Raw genomic sequence first — 14,637 nt, 5'->3', positions numbered from 1 at the left:
GAACGAAGCAAGAAGAGGTCTGTTTTTCTGTTTTCTTTCATTCATTTTCTTTCTGCAGGAGCACACCTCAAAGCAAACTGGCTCATATGCAACTTACCACATCATTCTAGGAGTAGTTTCTCCAGACACATTTTTTTTCAGTTGGTGCCTATGAAACTGTATGAAAGAATATTAATATAAACACAACTGGATAGTTGTAGTTGTAAATACACTTTTGAATGAAATCTTTACCTTCTTGCCACTGGAACAACCAACTAACGAACTGCACAGATACCAGATATGTCATGTCACCCTCTAGGTTTCAAACCAAATTGAACTTACAATGTGCTGTTATCTGCTTTTTTAGGCAATTAGGGAATGATACTCATTAGTTACTGAGTGGTGTCATAGATAGCCCTCCTAGAAAATGGCTGTAACATTGTGTTCTCTTATCGGACATAACTGGTGAAATATTTAGCTATGGCTGTAGCTACCCTGTACAATTAAGACCAATAGCTGAAAGTAATTCCTTTATGACAGCTGTTAGGTCAGTGAAGGTTATTAAATATATGATTTGTTTCTATAAAAAGCAGAACTCTATGAGTGGAAAAAATAGGTCTAAGTGTTGTATTATTTAATCTTAAGTAAGGTATCTGAGAAAGCACATTTCATAGTGCTAGGACTTGTACAATATCATGTAACTTTTCAAAAAATTACAAGTTACGAATTTATACTGCAAGGTTAAACACTTTTTTTGTAGCTTTTCAGTCTGACAGTACAAAGTGCTAGTTATACATGACATAATGAAGTCATACAAGACAGAAATGAATTATTCATGAAACTGGTCATACCGATTCTGAAAAATTTTGCATGTATTATTTTCCATATATTATTCTACAGAAAAGAAAAACTGGGATCAAATTGCATAGATGAGCTTCATAGACAAATAACCAAAATCACTTAAACTTTTCAGTCCTTGTTTCTCAGATAGCTGTGGTTCAATTTCACCCTGCCGAATTCAGGTCTGATATTCAGGTCTGTTTGGGCTGGACACAACCACGTAGTCTGTAAGTGTGTTTGAGATGGATATAATAGCAAAGTAAGCTCTTATCATACTACAAAATCTTGAAAAAATTAAATGCAATGTTTTTCTCAGAGACACTATAACATAGAATATAGAGCATCTGCTGAATCTAACCTTCACCCTTGAATCTTACTATGACACTTGCTTCCCCCTTAACATCCCTTCATAAGGGATCTCTAAAGTAGTATAGAAGAAAAAGAATATGAAATAAATTATTCCCAAGTTACTTTGCTTGGTGAAACTTGCAGGTTTTAAGGTGAGAAAACAATAAATTTATCTTTTTCATAGAATAATGTCATTACTTATTAGATCCACTTATTTCATTACTGTATTTGTTTAATAGAGTTGACTCTTCAGTGATTTCTGTGCATGTATTCTTGCTCTATTACAGAAGAACATTCAATTTTAGAGACAAAAAAAAAATAAAGAACTGTTTGAATTCATGAATTCATTTATAACAATGGAGGAAAGAATGAGTAAAGCAGAATGTTAGAGTAGAAAATTTTCCTTGCAATGAGCAAGGCACTACAAATACACCTAGTGAACTTGAAAGTATGTTTTTTGTTCTCTGTGATGAAGAAAAATGTATAAGGCAATTCAGTCCTTTAGAGGTCTGAATTTTGTCTGCTTTGATATGAATACTGAGACAACTGGTTGGAGAGCTGTTCCTGATAAGAAATAAAGTGAAGTAGGAGAATGCATTTGAACAGTATATGGATAGTCACACTTGTAACGATTAAACACCATTTCATGCAGAGTAATTTCAAAAGCAAAATCATTACAAAGGGAACAAAATGTACTTTTACAAGAGCTTTATCTGACACGACAACACTATTCTAATGTTAGTAACATATACTGGTTTCATAGTCTCTGTTTGTTTATACATCTTACTATCTGTGCCACAACCCTAATAATTACAAAACTAAGTATCACATATTTCTGCATATAATTTCTTTCCATTTTGCATTCTTACCCATTTTCCTTCTTATCTACTTTCTCAATTTTGAACCTTTTTGCTCTCACTACGTTAACTTCTGAAGAGAAGGATCATGGTTAAGTAGAAAGTAGGAGTGGAACGATGATACCTTAATAGAGATGAAACCTTAATAGAGTGTAAGGGCATTAGAGAAGAAACTACAGATTTCTGAGGAGCCACAAAAACTGAGACATCATCTTGAAAACAGTTTCAACACAGGGTTCTTTCTAGTATTCTGAATCATGTGGCTATTTCATCTCAAACCTTCATATGCTAGTGATTTGCAAAGTGGAAAAACTCCATGCAACAGTACAGGCAGTGCTATGAAACATTTTTGCTGAAAGGGTCTGGAAAGGAAGCAGTCTTGATGGACCATAACTTCAATATGCATCAGCAATGTACCCTGTTGTGACAAAGGTTAAATGCATACTGGCCTGCATTAGCAAAAGCTTAGCCAGCAGGTCAAGGAAGTCGATTATTTGTCTTTGTTCAGCACTAGTGAAGTTGCATTTGAAATACAGTGATCAGGTCAGCACTCTCCAATATAAGAGAGATGTTGTCAAACTGGTGAGAATACAGCAGAGGGTCACTAAGATGGTTAGAGGGCTTGAGCACTGGCCATATGCATAGAGACCAAGAGGAGCTGGACTTGTTCATTCTGGAGAAGGCTACTGGGGGATCTGCTTTATTTTTTTCACTTTATTCTTTTTCTTTCTTTGTTTAAAATAGGAATATAGAGATGGAAGAGCCTGTTTTTGAGAACTGCACAACCGAAAAAAGGCAAGAGACAAGTCACTAGTTTCAACAAATAAGTTCCAGTTGAACATAAAGAAAAAATTCTTTCCAAAGAGGATGTTAAGTAGTGGAACAGGCTGCAGATATTATGGTATCTTCACTTTGGAAATATTCAAAACCCAACCAGGCAAGGCCTGGAGCAACTTCAACTACCTTCAAAGCAAACCCAACTCTGATGAGGCAGAGGGACTAGGTAACTTTCATAGGTCTCTTACAGCCTGAATTATTTTATGAACTATGAGGAGATCATTTTCCTACTTATCCACAGAGCAATTACAACGCCATAATTCTGCAGTCATTTTTATACGGCATAAAACAGCTGAATAAAGAGTTCCAGTCCTATTCTCTTGCTCGGCTATTCATTCCCATATATTAACTCCTCACTTGTGCCAACACAAAAGCTCATGCTTCCAGGTGCTAAACTAGATGGAGAAAACAGTCCAAGTTAAAAATGGAATATTTATCTTGCCTGCCCCTCTGTCATAAGCTCCCTTTGTCCAGCACAATTGTTTGTGTGACCACAGCAGCAGGAAAAGTAATCTGGGGAAGGCTGAACTGCCTCTTTTGGCAGCTGCAGGAGTTTAAAGTGATGGTTAAACCACAGCATAAATTTCTCTAGCTTATCCACAGCCAATGCCCTTCAGCTCTCTTGCAATAAACTGTTTCTATGGCTATAATCTCTCCTTGTGGTTTCTGCTCAAAGACAGCTAACCTCAGCTGGTGAGCTGTGGCCTCTGTGGCATGTTACATCTGCTGTGTGATACTGACTGTGACACAAGCCAAATTATCAAAAATGTCAAATGATTTTTCATCTTTTTTTTTTTTTTTTAATGATTATTATTATTATTTTAATTTGAATTCCCTATTTACAAGAATTAAGGGCTTCAACTGCCCCGAGAGGGTATCTCGCTTTATTCTCTAGAACATTATAACAAAACTAAAGTCCACTGAAAGTGATTTGATCTGGACCTCTATTTTATTTATTTATTTATCCATTTATTTATTTTCAGTGGAGGAAACTAAAAGGCCTTGTCACTGAAAATACTGTTCTTAATTGTCCACACACATCATAGAATCATAGAATGGTTAGCGTTGGAAGCGACCTTGAAGGTCATTCAGTTCCAACCCCAACATGCAGGGCTCGCACACCATAGACAGCCCAGTCCCCTTCTCCACTTGGGCTGGCACAGACAGCAGCTCCCTCATTTCCCCTTTTACATGCAATCCCTCTTGCACTGAAAAAAGGGGGATTGACTGGATATCCTTGATTGGATAACCTTGACTAGATGATCTTTAATGAAGAAGATGCTCTCACCTTGCATATACCCTTACACATAATTAATCCATTTGGGCCTAAGCATCTTTCCACATAACCATAATTCATAAAACCAAAGCCAATATCATTACTTTGCTAAACAGCATAGGTACAAAAAAAAAAAAAAAATCAGATTAGGTTCCTATTTTTATTTTATTCAACAGAAATTCAAAATTATTGCATTTCCAAACATATTATATAAATTGCCACCCACAAAATTATAGAGGTCGTCACTGTTCATGTCAAGCAAGTTTGTTTTGCCTCATGTGTATGTTCATAGATAAAACACCCAAAGAAAAATGTTAAATACACAAAAATGTTGAATACACAAAGACAGGTCACAAGAATTTTATCAGCTTGACTATATTTTCAGTGATCTTTAACTGTATTTGCCAAGCATAACTGGCCAGAATTTGGGGGTTTTCATTGTGTGAAGGATAAAAATACATTACTGGAATGTCATTTAGGACTGGAGTTCAGTTTCTGCTCAGTCACAGATTCACAGTGTGGCTGGTGACAAGTCACTTCAGCTACTTCAGTCCTCAGTTCCTTTTTCTCTCAGATGGCGGTGAGCTTCCCTGCTTCCCAGTGCTGTTCTGAAGATCAGTACATTTGAGTTTTGAGGTGGTCAGACATTAAAGGCTTGAGGCCTATAAAATGACATACCTCAATGAAGATTCTGAGTAAAAGCTCCCTTCAAAGGAAAAGGGAATAGGGAAGATTTGAAAGAGCGTTTCACCTAAGAGGTTCAAAGCACAAAAGAGGGAATTCCTTTTACCTAATTTCAGTCAGGTGCCTACATTAACTGACTAGTCACAGAGTTAAAAGACTCGACTTACATAATATTCATAAAGCAATCTAAGTTATGTGGCATTGCTTTGTAGATGTAATTCTGTGGCTTCATCTACAGCAAGCAGCCTTCCTTGTTCCAGACATACACTGACTCTGTCATAGCTAAGCACACATACCAGCCCCTCACCTGCCCAGTGGACTTCTCTTCTTAGTCTAGGTTATCTTGGTCTGTGCATACACCTATGCCTAAGCTAGGAACACTGACAAATGCATGCAGGCTAAAATCCTCTGAAGAATATGAGATTCTCACACTATCACACCCAGTTCTTAACCCTTTTCTAGTTCCCTTTTTGTATGGTTGCTGTCAGCTAATTGTTCAGTCTGGCCTCTGTTTTGCAGTTTGTGAGTTGGGTAGGAATGCTCTGCCTGTTAAGAGATTGAAGGATTGCCTCTGGAGTCCAAAAGATGATTAACCTCCTAACTGGTGGTCTGAATCTCCAAATAGACAAACTGAGAAAACTGGCTGCAGTGCTTGGTACCCCAGGAATCACAATCAGTTCTTTAAAGACTTTTTTTTTTTTTTTTTTCAGATTTTGGATGCCTTGACATTCATAAAACACTCAGGCACACTCTTATATTGTTTTAGGGTAATTTCAATTAAATTTAGCCCTTTACTAAGAAAAAAAAAATAGAAACATTTTTTATTTGAGGAATATAATACACAGAAAATCCACATTCCCTTATCATGCAAGATAAAATATTCTTTCTTTGTTAACACTATTAAGGTTGCACTTGTCCTCCCAATAGGCACCTTTATTAAAATTACTTTCTTACATACCATCCAACACTTATGTAAGTGTCAGATACTTTAAAAATCTGTCACTTAGCTAAAACTGACGGCCTTAGAGCAGAACATAGCAACTCAGAGAAACACTTTAAATTCTCGACCACTTGATAATGCACTACTGTAAAGACAGATTTATAACAACTTTTTAAACTGCATTGCCAGTCTTTGATTCCTCTTTTATTGCTTTCAGCTAATTTTCTGTTGAACACTGAAAGCAAGCATGTATAATGAAAAGAAACACAAGAAGACTCATAAAACGTATGGACTAGGCTTTTCAAAATTAGGCATAATCTAGTGTGTATTTCTAAGTTATGCATATAGAAACTAATAGTAGATAACTGACCACGTTCAACACAAATACCTGACTTGTACTGCACGGCAGGTATTGGATGTGTGAGTTAACTCATTCCACTGGTTGTTTCAAGTTGTGAGTATCTAACTTTGAAATTCTAGTCCATATATCCATTTACTACAATAAATCTATGTATTCTGCAAATTTAAGAGCAAGGAGTTACAAAAAGCAGTTATCATACTGGAGTATGAGATGTTCTCTGCAGGAAAAATAAAAAAAAAAAGCTCACGGACAGCTTGTTTATGACTCGAAGAGTGTAAACACGCATCTATTTTATTTAACTCAGTAATCTTCTGACACAACTTGTGATGTGTTTGATGAGCAGGTTTCTTGTTCATCTTCCATCATAGAAGTAGCTCTGCTTTCCTCAGGGGTATTGACAGCTGGCAGCAATCAAAACCATCTAACTGCCAGTATCTCATTTAAAGAGAATGACATTCAGCTACAAAACTCCAAAATGCCTTTAACTCACTGTACTGTACTATGCATCTCAATGAAAAATATGTTCTCACTTAGAAAAAGAGATATTTAGACTTTCATTTCCTGGGAAGGTTTTTGTTCATTAGCCAGTACTTCAGAGGTACACAGCCCATGACAAGTTCACTCTTGACCAGACAATGTTCTAACTTCAGCCACAAGGTAGATTTGTCTATCATAATCCATTCTGAGTATGTTGTTTTTGAGTTAAATAATATGAAGCTGGCTTCTTTAGAAATAGTGTAATTGTTTTATCTGTGACCTTTCAAATAGAACAAGCATATCTCAGGAAACCACACTTTAAAATCAAATCACTCTGCCTATCCAGCTTTTCAATCTGCACGTGGCAAGTTAAAAGTAAGTTATCCCATAATGTGCTGCAATAGAGATTCCCATGTAATTTTGCCTTTTTTTTTTTCTTTCCTCTAGGATTCTCAAATAAGAAAAATAAAACCAACCAAAACCTTTTTTAAAGTCACAAATAGAACAAATAACTTTTTTTCTGGAAATTGCTTTGTCAGCATCTTGATTTGACAAGAAACATTGGAAACATCTTGTCTATCTGGAAAATGTTGGGTATTTAGTCTTCTAACCTAGAGTACGCTAAGTAGTTTGACACTACACAGTGTCTGCCCAATGCAGTTCCCAGACTGCTCCTGTATCAGGTTTTGATATACGTGTAGTACAACTCTCTGGAAAAGCCAAACGACCAACTTGAATGCCCTCTTTACTCTAGAGAATTCTATATACTGCTCTATGGCAGGACTAACCAGAAGTGCTGATAGCAATGGCAACATCTTTTTCTGTGCTGTATGCACATCGTCAACACTTGCAATTCCTGCAGAGTAGTAAAGTCCATTTTCTGTTATTATTATTAATTATTATTATTATTAAACTTAATATGCTGGTAATGGCTCTAGTTATCATAGCATGAAGAGATCTGTATCTGAATTTGAACTCATGTATCTTTCTGTCATAGGCCTATGTTCTTCTTTATCCTTATAGTCTGTAATGTCAGAGCGCTGTTGACTCTACTTAAGCACATTTTGGCACTCCTGAATTCAGTTTCCAGGCAAATGCTAGCTAAGTTATGCTTTTATATGTTAATTTTGTCTCTTCCTGTAAACTCGGTTGTGTATTCCATTTTAAATTTGGACTTTTATCAGATTTCTTTCCTGGCATTACACATTTGGCTCCTCCATCTCTCACATACTCATCTATTTTTAGATTTTTTAAATGCATCTTTCAGGCATTTCACATTTATGTGTAGTGCCCCATTCTGTCTGTCTTCATAGTGTATTATCATGACAAGGTTACTTAATTAAAAGCTATGAAACATAACAAGTGACACAGAACCAGCTGCAGTCAGAAATAAGGGACCTTTTGATTGTCTTCTTCCCCATTCAGTGTTTACATGGCAAACGTAAGTGTTCCTTAAATGTTTTTGTTTTCTTTTCATATTCCAGGTAGAAGTGCTACTGATCTTTTAGCTGTCCTATTTTCCCACTCAGATTTTTTCCTCCACCATTTACTCATTGTGCTTGTGTTCAGCAACCCCAGCAGGCCAAAGCACAGGTCTTTATTCAGAAACACATGCTTCTGCGTAATAAAATATGAGTTATTGTAGTTCCTTTTTTTTTTTTTTTTTTGGCTTCCTAGTTTAAAACCAGTCATTTATAATGATAGTACCTAATTCCTCACTTTTTTATTTGCTTTTAACATGACATATTTGCTACAGTTTGCAGCTATTAAATTTTTTGAAGCAAACAAACAAACCCCCTGAATTTACAGGTCAGTTAAAAAAGCTGAATAGCTGAATACATTCTCTATTTCATATTCAGCATATAACCTGCTGGTCAGACTCACCCAACTGATGAAGTGCAAACTACATGTCTTTATTTATTTTTTTTTCTATGTTAATGCATACTGAAAGAGATACACAACAGCATAAAATACCTGAAGCTAGGAGTTGTCCGCTATCAAAAAGCACAAAAGACCAATTCTGGGGTCTGTAATCAGGGGCTACAAAAGTCATATTGACTCAGGTCGTTTCCATGGAATATTCTATGAAATAATTTATCCAGCAAAACATTGGAGTAGGGGAGGGCTGGTACTGCTATCTACTCATTCCCAGAATAAATAACTCCATTGATTCAGAAAACCGACTACATTTCTCTCAGCTATAAAAATTAATCAAAATCTTATCTGTATGGTTTTACAATACTCATTTTAAAATTGTCATTCCTCTGCCATTTTTCCTATATCTGTATGGTCTTCCAAATCTATTTTGCAACAAGAAGGTTTTTTTTTTTTTTTTCTTTCCATATAGGATTAGAAGCCATGCATAGAGCAGTTAAATAATAGTTACCGTTTTTTTTCCAGTTCCATTTCTGATCTCTGAGTGCATTTTTATGCCAAGGTGTTGTAGAGGGTCTGTACCTTTCTACTGTTATCCTAAGATGACTATTGCATCAGGTAAATCAAGAGTAGAGAGATTAAAAAATGTCATTAGCGCAGCTGTTTATTGTTTTTCCCTTGAGGTGACATCAGACATCAAACCCTTGCAGGTTAAAGCTGAGCCAAGGTGTACTGCAGCAGATTGCCCATCTGGTGTGACTTCAGAATATTAAAATCTCCTGCAGGCTATCAGCACAAGGACCAGTCAAATCCTTTGTAGTGATCCAGACATCTTATTTCATACTGCACAGAGTGGTGTGATCTCCAATTAAGATGTTCAAAATCATCGTTATTAGCTTGTGATGAATGCTGATTGTATTATCCAACCACAACAATTCTGCAATTCATCTGTATCTGTCCAGCTAATATGTACTGAGTGAAACAAGGTTTTGCCCCAGAACCGAAATATTACAAGAAATCAGGGGCTGTCATTTACAAAGGGTAAAATCAAACAACTTTCTAGACTCTGTTGAACACTGTCACCATAGATTAATGTGATACAATTCCTAAGTGATTGCCAAATTGTGATTTACATAACAAAGACTGATCTGAATGAATATAGCTTGCATAACCTCCCAATGTAAAAGAAACAGTTGTACAAAGACAAATTTCAGTTCCAGATTTGCAGGCCAAGTTTTCCTGTTTCCAGCTAAAACATAAATGGATAATTATACCCTTCCCCAACTCCTCTCACAAGCCAGGCACATGTATAGTTTGAAGTTAAAAATAACACAAAAGTCTGAAAGCTTTATTGAACAATGTCAACTATAAAATATGGATTATTTAGTATATATGGTGAACACTGGCAAATTACAACATGCACTTAGTGATTGGAACATTAAGTTTAGAAAGCAAGTATGTTTTATTCTGATGTATCTGTTCTGGTGAATTTTCCCAAGTCAATGCAGCAGAAACTCAAAGGGAACATCTAGAAATCAAATAGAGTTTAGGTTTTCTAGCTTTTGCATATAATGCAAATATCAATCTTTGCATTAATCATGGTGTTTATTATTGTAAAATGCCAGGGTCCTTGAGCTGAAAGCATTTTGAACAAAAACAAGGCAATTTCCCCTGAAACCTTGATGTCTCTTTGTAGAAGGAGATAGTGAACAGATCAGAAGCAAGATCTATCAGTGAGAGAGGCTTGCAATTAAAATCTACATTTTTGTTGGCATACTGGTAAAGGAGAATTTTAAAGAAAGATTTTAAAAGGAATAATGAAATTTCTTGCTGGTGCCTACAGATGACTTCCTCATATAGTTAATGGTATCTGGGGAGAATGCACAAAGGTACGTATTTAGAAACCTAACAAATCCACGATGGGACTGATGTCATGCACTGAGTAGAGAGAGAGTTCATTTTTTTTCATATTTCAAAAGGACCCAAGGTTGAAGTGAAGTTTTAATAGTGATTAAATCAGTATATTTTAACAGAAAGAAGGGGGTGGTGAGAGAAAGATGAAAGAGAAAGATGGAGTACATTTTGCCAAGCAAATGTGCTAGAAAACTTGGGTTAGTAGCAGCATTCATCCTTAATCACCATGCAAGTTAAGTCCATCCAATGGGACAGTATATTTGTAACTTATCATTTCCTGAAGTTTTTAAAGCAGCTTCATGTCCGTAATGATGACAGATTTCAGCAAAAGAAGTAAGGGGAACATTAATTACCTTCTGGAGAAAAAAAAGAAATGTCTTCAATTTTCAGACTATCAAAAACTATTGTCAAAGATGTGCAGATTATCTTAACAGTATGATTATTCAAAGTTTTATTCTCTGAGGATTGCAAGAGAATTTTCTTGTTAATTCCAATGAGTTATTAATATTGCTAGTTAAGTATTTCTACCTTTCCTGAACTAATATGAATAGGCTTAATAAAATCTAGTGAAAGGGAGTGAATTTATTGACTGGAAATTGCTGATGTCCTCAGAATAGTTTAAGAAAATGAGATTTATCTAATTTATTTTCAGCTTATAAAAGTTAGTCACCTAGTCTAAGCCAGTTATGGAAGCACCTTCTATTGTCAGTGAAGACAGAGACAGAGAAGGATCTCCAGAGGTTTTTCTTTTCCCTTGTTTCAAATATGTATTTTAGGACTAGATGAGCTGCCAGGAGGCAGCTACAGGTACTACATCATCTTCACTAGCTAGAAAGCTTCAGTTAAGTATAACTTCATTAACCATAGGAAGAGCTTAGTTTAGTTCTGTATCTTCCAGATTGCCCTAAGCTGGAGAATATGAAACTCCCCTATGTATAAATGTATAATAGCCCCCATATATTTGTGTTGTTTTAAGAAATGGTAGTACTTGGAAATATTTTCTCATTTGAGCTATATACTGACACTTATTCCCAATACCATCACTGATTTGTGCCATGCACAGCCGTAGGTAAATCACACAATGTGAGTACAGTTAAGCATAATCATCACAGGGATGAGAGTCTTACAGAGGGGGAGGTGACATTGCTCTTAGGGAGGGTAGGTGAGTTAAGCTCACCATACACATAAACAATGCAGTTTTATTTGGGATGAGCACCTTCCATTGCTCAGTTCTCAGCACCACCCAATACACAAACCTGCCTGCTGCTCCTGATGCTGAGCTGCACGCTGCTCTTGCTTTGGTGCATGCTGTTCTTCCTCAGAGGATCCTGTATCTTGTTACTCTATTCCTGTTTCTAGAGAAGACGGAAAAAGAGTTGATCCATGTACTGCTCTGAATTGTGCATGTTTCAAACTGCTTTTGGGACAACATTGTTCCTTTTTCTACACTGTAGTTCACACAAAGAAAGCTGTTTTGAACGTACATATCATCCACCCAAATCACGTATCTGAACAATCACAGCTTGGCCACCTTTATTAATATCTTAGTACAGTCAGCATCTGCAAGCCTGTATCACTTTGCAGCTCATAATATTCACTCTCTTTTAATAGGACTGAAAAAAGGTCTTTGTTGACACTTTACTAGCTGGCAAACATGCACCTATCTGATGTCCAAATTTGAAACTCAAAAAACGTAAGGGTAAATAACAGCTTTATGAGCACTTATTAGGGCATAGTGATTGATTCCTTGGTGACTCCCCACTTGATTTTTAAATCTTGGCACAGTTTATTCCAACTTCTTTGAGGAGATTTCCTTTTCATTGGTACCAGCATAATTGTTCAAAACAAGGGGAAAATGAACTCATGAATAAAAAGGAATGCAGTTTTGTAGAAAGATGGGGAAAAGAAATTACATTATTTTCCAGGGACTGATGGACACATAATCATGGATTTATTTTTACTTTTATTTTTTTCAGATTAATGCTGGCTGTAGAAGTAACAAACTAAAGGTCTTGAGCCTAATGAGGCCACTCAAGGGATTCACAAACAGGGTAGATCCTAGCGTATCTCATACCACATTATGGGAGAGAGGAGAGACCTTCACTTTGCCAGACAAGCTATTGCAGACAAGTGTAAAAACCAATGAGACCTTCATTGGGCAGCCTATCTTCCCCTATGCTGTACAGCCCAGATTGTTCATGTCAAGACTTTTTCCAGATCAATGAATCTTACTGTCATAGCCCTGAGCGCACAAATAGGCCTTAATTATCCTCAGCAGCTTCACCTGAGGCCTGCATTCACACCATCCACTCCTGGGCTCCATTTTAGCTCCATGCCAGGGCCTTCTGCCCCTGCTTCATCTCTACCGTGGGAGCGCTGGTCTCTGGCCCCAGCCAGGAAGTCTGTTGATCCTGAGCTGTGGTGTGACTTCCACACTCGACCTGTTTCATCACTGTGGACATGCCCACACATGAGCGGACTGTGTCTGACCCTCGTTACCTTCACAGGACCTGACACTGACCTTTGGATTAACTTCCTGGCTCGACCTCATACCTGCTTCATCATCTTAGTTCATCTTTCTGGACTCCTGGAAGCACCTGGCTCCCATCCCCAGGCTGGCCTTGCTTAAAGGTGGTGAAATGGGCCCTGGCTAGCAAGGTCCCCTGCCCTGCTGGCTGTGGTGTAGCCCTCAGCTCCACATCCCTTAGGGAGAGCTGGCTCTCAGCATGCTCAGACACTTACACAGAGGTTGAGATTTTGTTCTCTGAACTTTCTGCTTATGGAGTAATGGAAACCACATTGACTACCCCACAGTTGACTCAACAAGTACCTTTTGGTTTCAAAAGTTTTTCCTTCTGCGAGGTTGTGCCACAATAAACTGAAAACCTTGTGCGAGGATATTGTTAACTACTGCCAGCCGAAAGGCACCCCTGTAATGATTACAATAAGTTTTCTCTCTTTTGCCACCCCTACCCCTTCAAACAAGCACTTGACATTTAGTTACTTCTCCAAGTCCTGGAGGATGACCTCTGTATCACAATTCAACATAATCTCCCTCATTTCCGTAGGAATATTTTGTAAAAATAAGTGAAAGTATTCACTTTTTTTAACCACCAGCTTTAACTTATTATAGCGGAGGTGAAGGAAAATGGAAACTTATGAAGTTTATTCTGATTCATACTTGTCAGAGAACTGTCACTTAAGAAACGAGCTTAGTAGTTCTTGTGATACAAAGCACACCTTCCAGATGCATTCTTCATCTTCCTACGACAAGAGATGACACTTCTGTACAACATAAGAATAGCAGCACATTGTACTCAGTTTGTAGAAGTGTAAAGTTATGTGCCCTACAGAGCCATTAAAAATCAGGCAAGGTCACTGAAACATGCCAGGGAAAAGAGGATCAAAAAGTAATACGCAGATTGGAAAGCAACAGGGTGAATTCAGTTACCCAGAAAATCTCTGGTTTCATATAGAATATATTTCAGGAATTCTCCCAAATGAGACTTTTTCTTTTAAAATGAGAGGAAGGATTTTTCTTAATGTACATCTACAGTTCTAACTGTAGCTGAACATTAAGTTGCAATAACTGTGATGTGATTACATCCATTATTCCTGTGAGAGGAAAAACTGGAATGATAAACTTAAAAAGATGGATTAGAGTGAGGAAATTGGTCAAAGAGAAATAAAAGCTCTATAAACAAATTACAGTCAATTCTGAGACTTCCACAATACATAACTAACTCACCAAAAGCATTATATATGCACGTACATGTATATATTTATATATATATATATCAAAATGAGATATCTGTCAAAAGATAATCAGGGTTTTTTGAAAGCAGAGAGTATCACGTCCTAATAGGAAGTAATATAAATTATTGTGCGTAAAAATAGAAGACAGAATCTTAGAAGGAAATTTGAAGAGTGAAGCATAAAAAATGATGGAAGTATATTAAAAAGGAAAGCTATGAGGAATTCAGTGAGTTATCAAGTAGTGGAAGATAATTATGTCCCAGCATTCTGACATAAGCATTGAAAACTTTATGGTAAATGCTCTGAAAAATTTCTGTGCTTGATCACACTGCTATGGACCCTTGTATCCAAAAAGAACGTCATCAGAGTTTTATTCTTTGGAAATGTATTTTCTTCTTTTGGGAAAAACAAAACAAACAAAAAACACACAACAAAAACACTTTGTATTAATTTTGCTAGGGACATTTAATAGTATAATGGTAGAATAGACAAG

The 14,637-nt window shown here is 36.7% G+C and overlaps 1 long non-coding RNA gene across 1 annotated transcript; it reads right to left on the bottom strand.

The window, feature by feature from the left end:
* Positions 1 to 9,787: 9,787 nt before the first annotated feature.
* LOC311420566 lies at positions 9,788 to 12,792 on the bottom strand. Its single transcript, XR_014684367.1, has 3 exons — positions 12,673 to 12,792; positions 11,645 to 11,743; positions 9,788 to 10,744 (listed from the first exon to the last, which is right to left on the bottom strand). It is a non-coding gene; the product is annotated as an uncharacterized lncRNA (long non-coding RNA).
* Positions 12,793 to 14,637: the final 1,845 nt, after the last annotated feature.

Source organism: Aythya ferina, assembly GCF_964211825.1.
Source record: "Aythya ferina genome assembly, chromosome: 1".
In the NCBI taxonomy this organism is placed as follows: domain Eukaryota; kingdom Metazoa; phylum Chordata; class Aves; order Anseriformes; family Anatidae; genus Aythya; species Aythya ferina.
This window is presented reverse-complemented; position numbering and strand designations above follow the sequence as displayed.